This window comes from Lupinus angustifolius, chromosome LG20 (genome assembly GCF_001865875.1).
Source record: "Lupinus angustifolius cultivar Tanjil chromosome LG20, LupAngTanjil_v1.0, whole genome shotgun sequence".
NCBI lineage: Eukaryota > Viridiplantae > Streptophyta > Magnoliopsida > Fabales > Fabaceae > Lupinus > Lupinus angustifolius.
In genome coordinates, this window is record NC_032028.1 from 18,673,374 (window position 1) to 18,685,933 (window position 12,560).

Here is a 12,560-nt window from a genome sequence, read left to right on the forward strand (position 1 = left end):
CAATTATTACATCTCATATCTTTACATTTTTTATTTAATTGAGAAGAAAAATATTTGTTTAATTGTATAGTCATTATTTATTATTGATTAAAGAAAAATAATATTATTGTTATTTAGAAAAGTGAAAATTAAACATTTTTTAACTATAAAATATGAAAATAATAAATTAAAATAAATAAATAAGAGAATATAAAAAGAAAGTGCATATCTACATATGGCATTAGAAAGGAGGAAATGAGCAACACAAATTTCTTTATGCATCTTACAATATAAAAGAGAAGAGCAGCAACACAAATTTATTTGTTGTATTTTTTATATGTTCCTATATTTCTATGTTTTTTCTCGGTTGTGTTTTTGTAGTGTGTTTCTAGTTTTTTCTTGATGTTTTTGTCGTGTTTTTTTTTTTCTATTTTTGGGGTGAATTTTTAAATGTGTATATGCCTTACTTATAATGGGAATTGACACAAGTTTTTATTTTTAAACTAAATCTTTCTTTTAATCTTATGAAGGAAAATTATTCTCCCCCCAAATCAAATCAAATCTTTATTTTTAATTATGGAGAAAATCAAACTTTGGTGAAGGTTGACTTTGAGGATGTATCTCACCATTTAAGTCCTTTAAACCCTCATTTTATATACGACTAGGAAATATGAGATTATCTTCTCACTTAACTAGTTTTACTTTTCAAAACATAATATTTCATTTATTATTATTTGTGAACCAAGTAAAACTTTTGTATCACATTAATTTACCTTTGTTTTGCTTTTATGATAATAAACATTTTTGTCAGTTCAGGACTCCACTAGATACCCTCACTAATTGCAAGAATTATCTTATACTCTAACCTTGTTTAAATATTTATTATTAAAAAGAAAAAAAAATTAATTTTTTTGTTGTGACTAACGGGATATGATCTTCCTTCTATATTTCCCTATGAGTATTAGAGAATCAATACTATATAGCTCTTTGTAAAAAAAATGTTTGATCATTTGTTTTATTTTATCGAATTATGATTTAAAAATTATTTATGTTTATCCTCTCTAAGAAAATTAGGTAACAATTCTCTTGTCTGCATCATATATTCTCTTAAAGAGATTGGTTTTAATTAATTTTTTATTTCAAGTGAATGGGACAACAATATTTAGGTCTGTGTCACATATCGAATTAAAGTGGTAGATTTTTAAATTAATTATTCATTTCAAGTGAATGAGGCAATAACCCTCGTGTCTTCAACACAACTCAACTTAAAGAGATAATTTTATATTACTACATCTCAAATCTTTAAGTTTTTTATTTAATTGAGAAGAAAAATATTTGTTTAAAAATATGTTCATTATTTATTGAGGAAAAAGAATGTTTATTATTATTTAGAAAAGCGAAATTAATCATTATTTAATTAGATAATTTAAAAATAATAAAAATTAAAATAAATAAAAAAGATAATATGAAGAAAAAAAAGTGTATACCTACATATGATATCATAAAAAGGAGGAGACGAGCAACACAATTTTCTCTATGTATCTTACATCAGAAAGAACGAGAGAACGTGCAAGAGTAGTGGTGGACAAAGTGGAAGCAACAATGTCACTTGAATTACGAAAACTTTGAGAATTCAATGCCTCGAAAACTTAAGTGTTCCTCTACAATGTTTGTACACGGAGGGTGAGTTAGGGCCGAAGATCAGGTGCATAGTAGATGATACCAGGTGAATATTCATCTACTTCCAACACAAAGTTTATTTGTTGTGTTTTTTCTATGTTTCGTTTTTTGTGTTTTTTCTCTCATATGTTTTCTTCGTGTGTTTTTAGATTTTTTCTTTGTGTTTTTTTTTTCAGTGTTTCTAGTTTTTCTGCTTTTTGGGATGACTTTTTCAATGTGTCCGTTCCCTGTTTATATTGGGAATTGACATAAGTTTTTATTTTTAAACCAAATCACTCTTTTAATTTTAGCAAGAGAAAAAAATATTTTCTCACTAAATCAAATCAAATTTTTATCTAAAGTGAAAATCAAATCTTGGGAGGAAGGTTGACTTTGAGGATGTATCTGACCACTTCAGTCATCTAAATCCTCTTTTTTATATGAGAAGGAAATATGAGATTATCTTCTTCTTCCTCGTATAATTTTCCAAAAACAAAAATCATTCCTTCCTTTAGTATTATTTTTTAACCAAATCTCATTAAAACCTCTATATCACATTGATTTACTTTTCGTTCTTTTTTATCATAAAAAATATTTTTGTTAGCTAACGACTCCGCTGAGTACCTTCATTAATATCATGAATTATCTTATACCTTAAACTTGTTTAAATATTTATTATTAAAAATAAAAATATTTCTTTTATTTTTGTTGTGTTTAAAAGATAGAATCTTGCTCCTACGTTTTCCTATGAGTATTAGGAAATTAAAACTACATAGATCTTTATAGAAAAATGTTTGTTTTTTGGATTTATTTTATTTATTTTTCGAATATGATTTAAAAATTATTTATGTCTATTACTTTAAGAGAATAAGCATTAGTTCTCGTGTTCGCACCAGATATTGCTTAAAGTGGTTGATTTTAATTAATTATCCATTTCAACTGAATGAGAGAACAATAATCGTATATACACTATATATCGATTTAAAGGGGTAGATTTTTAAATTAAATATTCACTTCAAATGAGTGAGACAACAACATTTGTATCTGCATTATAACTAGACTTAAAGGGATAAGTTTTATTTTACTACAACTCAAATCTTTACATTTTTGTTTAATTGAGAACAAAAATATTTGTTTCATTGGATTCTCATTGTTTATTAAAGAAAAGAAATAACTATTATTATTTATAAAAGTGAAAATTAATCATTATTTAATTATATAATAAGAAAATAACAAAAATTAAAATAAATAAATAAGAGAATATGAAAAGAAAATGTATACTTGTATATGGCATCAAAAAGGAGGAAATGAACAACATAAATTTCTCTATACAAGTAAAATCAATAAGTAGGAACACATATTCATTTGTTGTGTTTTTCTATGTTTCTCAACTTCAATGTTTTCTCTGTAACGCTTCAAAAATTACTCCAAAAATCTTGCTCAAAAAATGGGTACAAAATTTTTTGAATGGTAAAGCCATATAAAATTTATTTCCGTATATTCGTTTCATTTCGGAACATCACTTTAAGTAACATACAATGCGGAAAATCGAAAACCATTACCTAATGGTAATAAAAATATAACTCAATATAACTTCAAATCATACTTCATTAGAATATCATAAAATATTGATACGAAGTACAAAGCGAAATCCTTATCGTCCCCAAAATAAAACTACTCACAAAATAAATACCCTACACAGGTACACTAATCAAAAAGCACAAGGGCATGTGTAGGTATCACGGTTTCCCTCAATCCTCCATGCCCCCTCATGGGACATCGAAAAGCGGTAACCCTGAATCATGGCCGAACGATCCATCTGAACAAAACGCGAAAAGAAGACAAATAAAAGAAGAAGGAGTAAGACATCTAATGAATATTACTCATTGACGACATGGAATTACACAGAATATTTCCAGACTGACATGCATAACATACACAATATATATCACATACATAAATGCAAATGATGAATGACGTTATAACTCAAACCATGAGGATTAATATCCACGTGCTCAATGTATGAATGTTATGTTTATTTTATCCATCCTTACACCAATATCCTCCTAATAAACTATTCGGAAATAACCAAGAGTGCATGTCCCATAACAAGCCGATTTGAACACACCAAACTATTCCTCGTAAGGATATATGATTGATCTGTTCCAAAGAAATGTCCATTTCAGGACGATGTCGTATCAAACACTTTCTGGGCATCCCTCTCATCGATCTTGATTGCAAAGAGGGGTTGTCAAAGATCGTCTAGTTTTCGCTGCGAGAACTGTCCGATCCAATAGAATACCTCATCCACGAATACAAGGGACTCATCTCACCTAGACTCACCCTCAAGACTTTGCTGACGAATCACCACCATCGCCGTCCCTCTCAACATCGTGGGGCTCATTCGTCTCCCGTAAATTTCCTCTCCACTAATTCATTATCCATAATGAGTATGCACACTAACCGAGGTTAGCCAATTAAATCTTTTAATCATTCTTTTATATGATCGGCGCAACCTAAGACATCTCCAAAGGAATGCTTTATATGGGACCCGATCTTACATCATCACGTAATAGAGGAATAACATCCTTATCACTACGAACCATCGCTAAATATCCTGGACGACCACATGGCCAAACCTCTTACGATCAGACGACCTCGCTGCATGGTATCATGTAATCCTTTTTGGGAATTACCCTAATCACGACATCACAGTCAAAAACCTTGCCCTAAATAGGCACAAGAGCAAAGGTACTTGTATAGGTTTGTCAATTTTGGGCACCAAACTCAGATGCATAAATGTTTTGATGTTGTTGGACTATGACGCTAAAACATTCTTCCTTATAAACATTGTCGGACTCAGAATACCAAATATTGTGACTTTTCTAGACTCACACCAGAATATTCTTTAAAAATTGATGTTGATGGACTCACACACCAGAATGTTCTTTCAAAAATTAAAATTGACAAACTTAGACACTGACTTGTTATAACATCGCTAAACCCAAAAATAGAAGATTCTCGAACAGCTTCACCAAATCGATTGTCTACCTACAGTAGATTTTCAAAATGCTTCACCAAATTGATGGTCCATGTACAATAGATTCTCGAACTGCTTCACCAGATTGATGATTTCCTTCATCTAAAGTTTAAGCGTGTAGGATCTCTCGGTCTTGACAAAATTAGTATTCATTTCTTTACTAGTTATTCACTATGATTTCTCTCAAACCACAGCTTGTTTGCTATCTGGTAAGCAATAGGTAAAGAGTTACAATTACGAACACCCAATTTTATTGGCCTAAAAAGCCCAACAAAATTAATTTTTATGGGGCTTTTTAAGGGAAGTAAAATTGTGTGTTGACAATAAGAATTAGAAAGGAGAACAAATATATAATATCAATAATATATTGTAAGGATTTTGCTTTAGGGGAGGAACGACCATCCCAAGTTCCTTTAACTTGGGTCTCTCCCTCATTACACATACTTTCTTTGGTCAATTATTATGCACAAATCTATGTTTAGATTTATTATTTCTCATTTAATATATTTTTACTTGCACTTGGATTTAGAAATCGAAATTGAAACATCAAACTTAAATGATTCAAGTTTCACGTAAGATGCTTGGATAAAATTGAGAAATTTAATATATTGCTTATTTTAGTTGTAAGTTTGGTTGAGAGGGTTAGTTCAGATCAAATTTGAAGGGAGTTGTGTTAAAAAAAAGTATCGATCTGATTTAGATAAGGTTTTCATATTTTTCATGTGCAACTCTAATTGAACAAATCCAGTTAGGTTGGATTGATTTTAATGGAATTAGTTAACTACCACAAAAATAATTTTAAACAAAATTATATAAAACATGAAAAACTCAATAAAAATAATGTGAAAAATTAAATTCACATTGTTTGTTGCTCGATTTCTTATGGAGTTAGGGTTGCTCTGCTAGGGTTTCTCTCATATTTTTGGAACGCATGAATCATGGGCAACATTGAACCAATAATACCTTGGGGATTTATGGTAGAATCATTATCTCCTACAGATCCGTTAAAGCAGCCAGAACAGAAAAAATCATTTGCACAAGCATTGAAGAACTCTTGTGATGTATCAATCTCACAACTTCCTCAACCCTGCATAAAAGGTGATGTCATTGCGATTAAGATCCCTGAGGAGGAATATCAAGCTGGACTGCAACGATAGGCTTATTCTTTCAAAGGGAGATACTCCCATAAAGTTCATGGAACTTAAAGCCAAACTCACAGCTTTGTGGAACAAGCTAGGGAAATGGGACATGATTTCTCTTGGTAGATGCTTCTATGAGTTCTCATTCTCATCTATTGATGACATGAGAAGCGTCTATGCAGTTGGCTCGTGGAACCTCAAACCCGACTTGATTTGGTTATTTCTATGGACACCTGAGTTGAACCCAAGTCTTTAGAAATTGTCTCATGCTCAATGTTGAGTTAAGTTGGTGGGTCTCCCATAGGATTATTGGAGCCTAATGATTTTCTTCTCCATTGTCAGAGGGATAGGAACTCTTATTTCGCTGGATGAAGCAACATACGATAGGAGCTTTGGTCACTTTATAATGGTCCTTGCAGATATCAATCTCAAAGCAACTCTTCTAGACCATATTTTGGTGGAAAGGGAAGGATTCGCTTTTTTATGTCAATAGAATATGACAACTTACTAGATCTTTGAACTGACTGCCATTCAATTGGTCATTTGGTCTCCAACTGCAGAAGAATGTTTAAAAAGGATGTAATAGAAGAGGTATCTACAAAGAAGAACAAACCTACCTCAAAGCCCTCACAGGTTGTCAAAGATAATGATCTTTTCATACACATGGAAATAGACAATATAGAAGGTCAAATACCTGATGGCATAGAGAAAGTGGGGTTACCACCAAATAGAGTAATCAATGACTCATCTGAGGAGGACAATTTGGAAACCAGTGTTGAGGAATCTACCTTAACCCATATTACTTCTAATGACAGAAATCATGTTGAAGGGATGGAGCAACCTCTTGAAGACAATGCCAACTCTATCCAACCTATGAAGGAGATGATGCATCCAAAGGCAGCCAAACATATGAGATTAGTTGGCAAATAATGGGTTGACGATGATCCATATGATGAAATAGAAGAAGAAGGTAGCTTCACAGAAGTTGTCTCTAAATATCATAAAAAGATACTTAAACAGAAGAACAAAAATGAGAAGGTGCAGTACACCCGAATGGGTAAATCTTTAAATATTTCTCAATGAAAGTCTTGTATTGGAACTGTAGAGAATCTAAATACTAGGCTTAAATCCTACTTTTTGGAATGCTCTAAACCTTAGGATGTTTGTGATTAATAACAGAGGTTCTATGATGTCTATTCTATGAGGGATTTGTAGAAATGATCTAGCTCATACTACCATTGCCAACTCTTCTTAACAAATTTCCATCTCTATTTCAATAAAAAAAACCATCATGTCAATGTGTGTGTTGTGTATGCTCATACAAATTTGCTTCAAATAAGGAATTTTTGGTCTGAAGTCCATAATTTAATGAACTTGCAAAATGGTCTCTGGTACTGCATAGGGGACTATATGTTGTCTTGGAAGCCAATGAGTGTATGGGGTTTAAGTTTCCTTGTAGATCTACATCTGATGATTTTAGAAATTTTTCTAATAATGCTAACCTCACTCACTTAACCACTAGAGGTGCTGAGTTCACTTGGTCTAACAAAAGAAGGGGCTCTGCTCTAACAGAAATAAGGTTGGATAGAACCCTTTTGCAATGATCATTGGCTTGAGGTTAGGGATCAGGTCAATTTTTGCACCTTACCTAAAGTTTCCTCTGACCATCATCCTATTCTCCTATGTGATATCAAGGACATCACCGGTAGAAAATCTCAATTCAGGTTCCATAAAATGTGGTTGCAGCATCTTAATTGTAAAAGAGTGGTTGCTGACTCTTGGCAAGTGGATGTGGTTGGGTGTCCTATGTTTATTCTGTCTCAAAACCTCAAACACTTAAAGAAGGAGCTTAGAATCTGGAATTAGAATGTTTTTGGAAACATTCACCAAAGAGTGCAGGTGACCTCATCAGCTGTGACGATAATTCAATATTGAATTCTAAATTTGGTCCTAGTCATGAGTTACTTGAGCAGGAAGCAACAACTTAGAATCAGCTGTTGCAGACCCTTAATATTGAGGAGGAATTATAGGGGGAGAAAACTAGACTTAATTGGCAAATTAAGGGGGATAGAAACACAAACTTCTTTCATATGTTCACTAAGATCAAGCAAGTCACCAAGTATATGTCAATGTTGAAAGATGGTGAAAGTATTCTAACAGATAATCAAGATATTGCCAATCATGTTCTTGCTTACTTCTCTGATTTGTTCGGGTCAAAAAATGATGCATCTCCTAATGATTTAATCATTTCTATCATTCCTAGTATGGTGACTTATGTGGAGAATGACATGCTAACTGCTTTTCCTTCTCCAAATGAAATCAAAGTTGTTGTCTTTAATATGAATGGAGAGGTTGATCCTGGCCCTGATGGATTTGGTGGATGTTTCTATCCAAATTTATGGGATATAGTTGGAAAGGATGTATGCAACTAAGCTCAGCAATTCTTCACTCAAAATTAGTTGTTGCCTAACCTCAACTCTAATAATGTAGTGCTCATGCCTAAATCTATAGGTGCTGAAAGAATAGAAGATTCCATACCTATTGTTTTAGCAAAGTTCCAATTCAAAATAATTATCAAGGTCATTGTTGATAGACTGGTCCTAATTGCTCCTAGAATCATATCTCCTCAGCAAAAAGGTTTCATAAAAGACAGGCAAATTTTAGACTACATATGCTTGGCATGTGAAGCAATCAACTTGTTGGATCATAAAGTTTTTGGTGAAAATCTTGCCATTAATATGGATATCAAAAAAGCTTTTGATACTTTGGATTGAAAATTCTTAATTGACACAATTAAAGCTTTTGGTTTCAATGAAAAGCTTTAAAACTGGATTAAGACAATCTTGGATTTTGCTAAGATTTCAATAAGTGTTAATGGTCAGATGGTGGGTTTCTTCAATTGCTCTAGGAGAGTTAAGCAAGGTGACCATCTATCCCCTCTACTTTTTGGCCTGGCTGAGGATGTCTTGAGTAGATGCATTTCCAAGTTGGTTTTGGGAGGAAAGGTAAGCACAATTGTAGGACCTAAAAGGCTTAAAACTCCTAGCCATGTTTTGCATGCAGATGATATCTTGATCTTTTGCAGAGATATCAAGAGAGAAATCCATCATTTAAGACAGCTCTTTACTGCTTATTCTCATACTTCAGGGCAAAAAATAAATCCTTCTAAATGCAAATTATACACATTTAATGCCTCAACAAGGAAAATTTCAAATATGTTCTCTTACATGGGTTTCTTTATGGGGAATCTTCCTTTCAATTACTTCGGGTGCTTCTCTTCAAAGGGAAACCAAAGAGAATTCACTTGCAGCTAATTGCAGACAAAATTGTCTCAAAAATGGCAAAGTGAGAAGGCTCTTCTCTTTCAATTATGGGAAGAGTGGAGTTAGTTAAATATGTCATTCAAAGTATGCTGGTCTACAACTTTTACATTTATAATTGGCCCTCTCAACTGCTCAAACAACTGGACACTAAAGTAAGGAATTTCATATGGTATAGAGACACAACCATGAGAAAGCTAACAATTGTGGCCTAGAAACAGGTTTGTCTTCCAATTGAAGTTGGGAACTTGGGTCTAAGGTCTATCAAAACATTAAGCAAAGTTGTCATGCTTAAACTAACTTGGGAAATGCTCTCTTCTCACACATAGGTTGAATTCTACAGACAAAGATTTGGTAAAGGTGATGTAATCACATATAGCTACTTCAAGTCATCTATTTGGCCAAGCATCAAAACCAATTGGCACTTTGCTCATTGGAATTTTTTCTGTTTGGTTGGAAATGGTATCAAAACAAACTTTTGTTCTGATAACAGGCTTGGTGATCCCCTTGTGGATTCAAACATACCAGAAGGGTTCTAATTGGGCCATCTCCTTTGTGCTTCAGTGGCAGATTTCAGATTGGGTTCTAATTGGGCCATCCCTAATAATCTGTTGAGCAGGTTCCCTCAAATATCTGATTTGGTTTCTAAGATAACAATATCCAATGATGGGGACAAAATGATATGGAAATGGTCTAATGATGGCATCATGTCCCTAAAGAAATCTTATATTTGTATCAACCAAATTGTCAATACAGTAAATCGGTGCAAGCACATTTGATCTCCTACAATCCCTCCTTCAAAATCATTCATCACATGGAGGTTGCAATATGGTAAAATGTCCATAGATGATAATCTGCAAAGGAGAGGTTGCTCTCTTGCTTCTATCTGCAATCTTTGCAATGCTAATAGTGAATATTCACATCATTTATTCATGTCCTGCCCTTTTGTCACTCCAATTTGGAATTGGTTGAGTGAGCAGTGTCTTCTCCATTCATTTAAATCTATCCTCTATTAATGACATACTTAAGTTTTGTGACCTGCATTGGAGCCCTCAGGTAAGGGAGGTTTTGTCAGTCGGTATTATTCATACTATACATGTTAATTGGCATTAGAGAAACCAAGATAGATTCAAAGATAAAACAATCACTCGGTTTCAAGATATTTCTAAAATTAAGATGACAATTGCTCTCTCTGGTAACCATTCAAACTGTTGTGCTCACAGATCTTTGAAGGAGTTTACCATTCTCAAGAATCTTAATATCTCCATTAATTACAGCAAAACTCCTAATATTATTGAGGTCATCTGGTATCCTCCATCTACTAGCTGGGTAAAGATAAATTCGGATGGTGCAGCTCATAGTGCACCAGACCATTTGGGGGGGGCAAATTTTAGAGATGATAACAATTATATGTTGGGTTGTTTCTCTAGCTATTTTTGGATATAGGATGCTCTTTATGTAGAGCTAAATGTGGCTATTATGGCTTTGCAATTTTCCAATTCAAAAGGCTGGAACAATATATGGTTGGAATGTGATTCTATGGCCGTAGTGGAAATTTTCAAAGGTAATATCAATCTGCTTGGAAGCTATTAGGAAAATGGAGACGTTGCATGCTTTTGATGACTTCAATGAATTGCAATGGAACACATGTATATAGAGAAGGAAATCAATATGCTGATAAACTAGCAAATTATGAAATTTCCTCTAAGGTTTTTACGTGGTGGAATGTGACTCCAACCTTTATGTGTGATTTTTTTGTATAGGAATAGATTATTTCTTCCTTCTTATAGGTTCTCTAACATGTAATCCTTCTTTTTTAATCTAATATAGTTTCTTCGGGGTGCTTTGCCACCTTTGGCCAAAAAGAACATTGTTTGTTGCTCTTATTTTCTTTTTGGCAATGCATTGCTTAATGATAATTATAAAAAATTATTTGTACTTTAAATGTTCAATAAAAATAAATATGTATTACCAATTCGGTTCAGGTTGGACCCAATTTTCCTTTAAAGACTAAATCCAACTCTTTCAACTAAATCAAACTGACAAATTTGCTTTGGATCAGATTAGATGTGTTTGATTCACTAGCACTCCTACAATCACTTTTACTATCCTATGTTTGAAGGGTTCTGTGAGATTTTGTGATAAAGAAAGGTTAAGATAACAATATTGAAGGATGGTATCTGGTCCAAAGATAACAATATTAATAAATTATATCTTAACGAGATATATATATATGCTTATATCTTAACAATATCGATTAAGATCAAATCGGATTTATCTTACGCAAAGGATATTTATACAATATTTAATATTGATAATCCATGTACTCGTGTGAAAGAAGTTATTTCCAATGGATTTATTTGAGCAAAAGAAGATTGCTTCAGATTTTAACATACATATTTGAATTATTGAAGTTTTGGTGAAAAGGAAGAATTGCTTCATTCATTAATTTGTCTTATCTTAATTATTTTAGTTTCTATAAGTACATAAAAAATTATTTTCAGATATGATGACAATCAAGACCATATTATGCACTAAGATGTAAAATAAATTTCTAATAATGTGATGAATTATATTAATAAATAAATATATAAAAACTTTAACATGTGATTTAATAATTAATAAATTTAAGCCTTCAAAAAAGAAGGAACGACAATACTAGTGAATGAATATATTTCTTTATATAATATTTTATTGTTAATATTTTGTTTTGCATTAATATATTATTTTGAAATCCTAATATAATCATATATGCTAGTACTTTATTTTATTGTTAATTGATAAATTATATATTCAAGTTATGTTGAAGACTTTTTTCAAGATCAACCACTCCATACACTACCCTAATTATGGTTCTCCTTTTTTATCAGCCATGGAATATTATTAGAAGAAATGTACCAGGTGTACACACAAGAGTAACACAAGGAAAAAAGGCCATATATGCTCCAACTTAGCCTTATACTCTGTCTACTTCAAAATAAGGCCAATAAAGGTGAGATTACCAAATGGCAACTTGGTTACTGCAGAGGTTTCAGGAACCATACCTGTTCTGCAAAATCTAATCTTACACAATGTGTTATACTTGCCCTGTTTCACTTATAATCTTTTATCCATTCCTAAGCTAACCATGTCTCTATCTTGCATTGTTTCTTTTAATAAATCATGTTGTGAAATTCAGGACAAGAATACTTTGAGGATGATTGGTACAACTAAGATGATCAAGGGATTATACATGCTAAAAGCTGCCAATTTTCATCACAAAGCCAATTCATGCTACTCACATGATGCTAATATAGATATATGGCACTTTAGATTAGGTCACACTTCTGAAAATTGTATGAATAAACTCAAACACACCTTTCCTTTTATTAGCTTTAGAAAGAATCACATTTGTGACATTTGTCATCAAGCAAAACAAAAGAA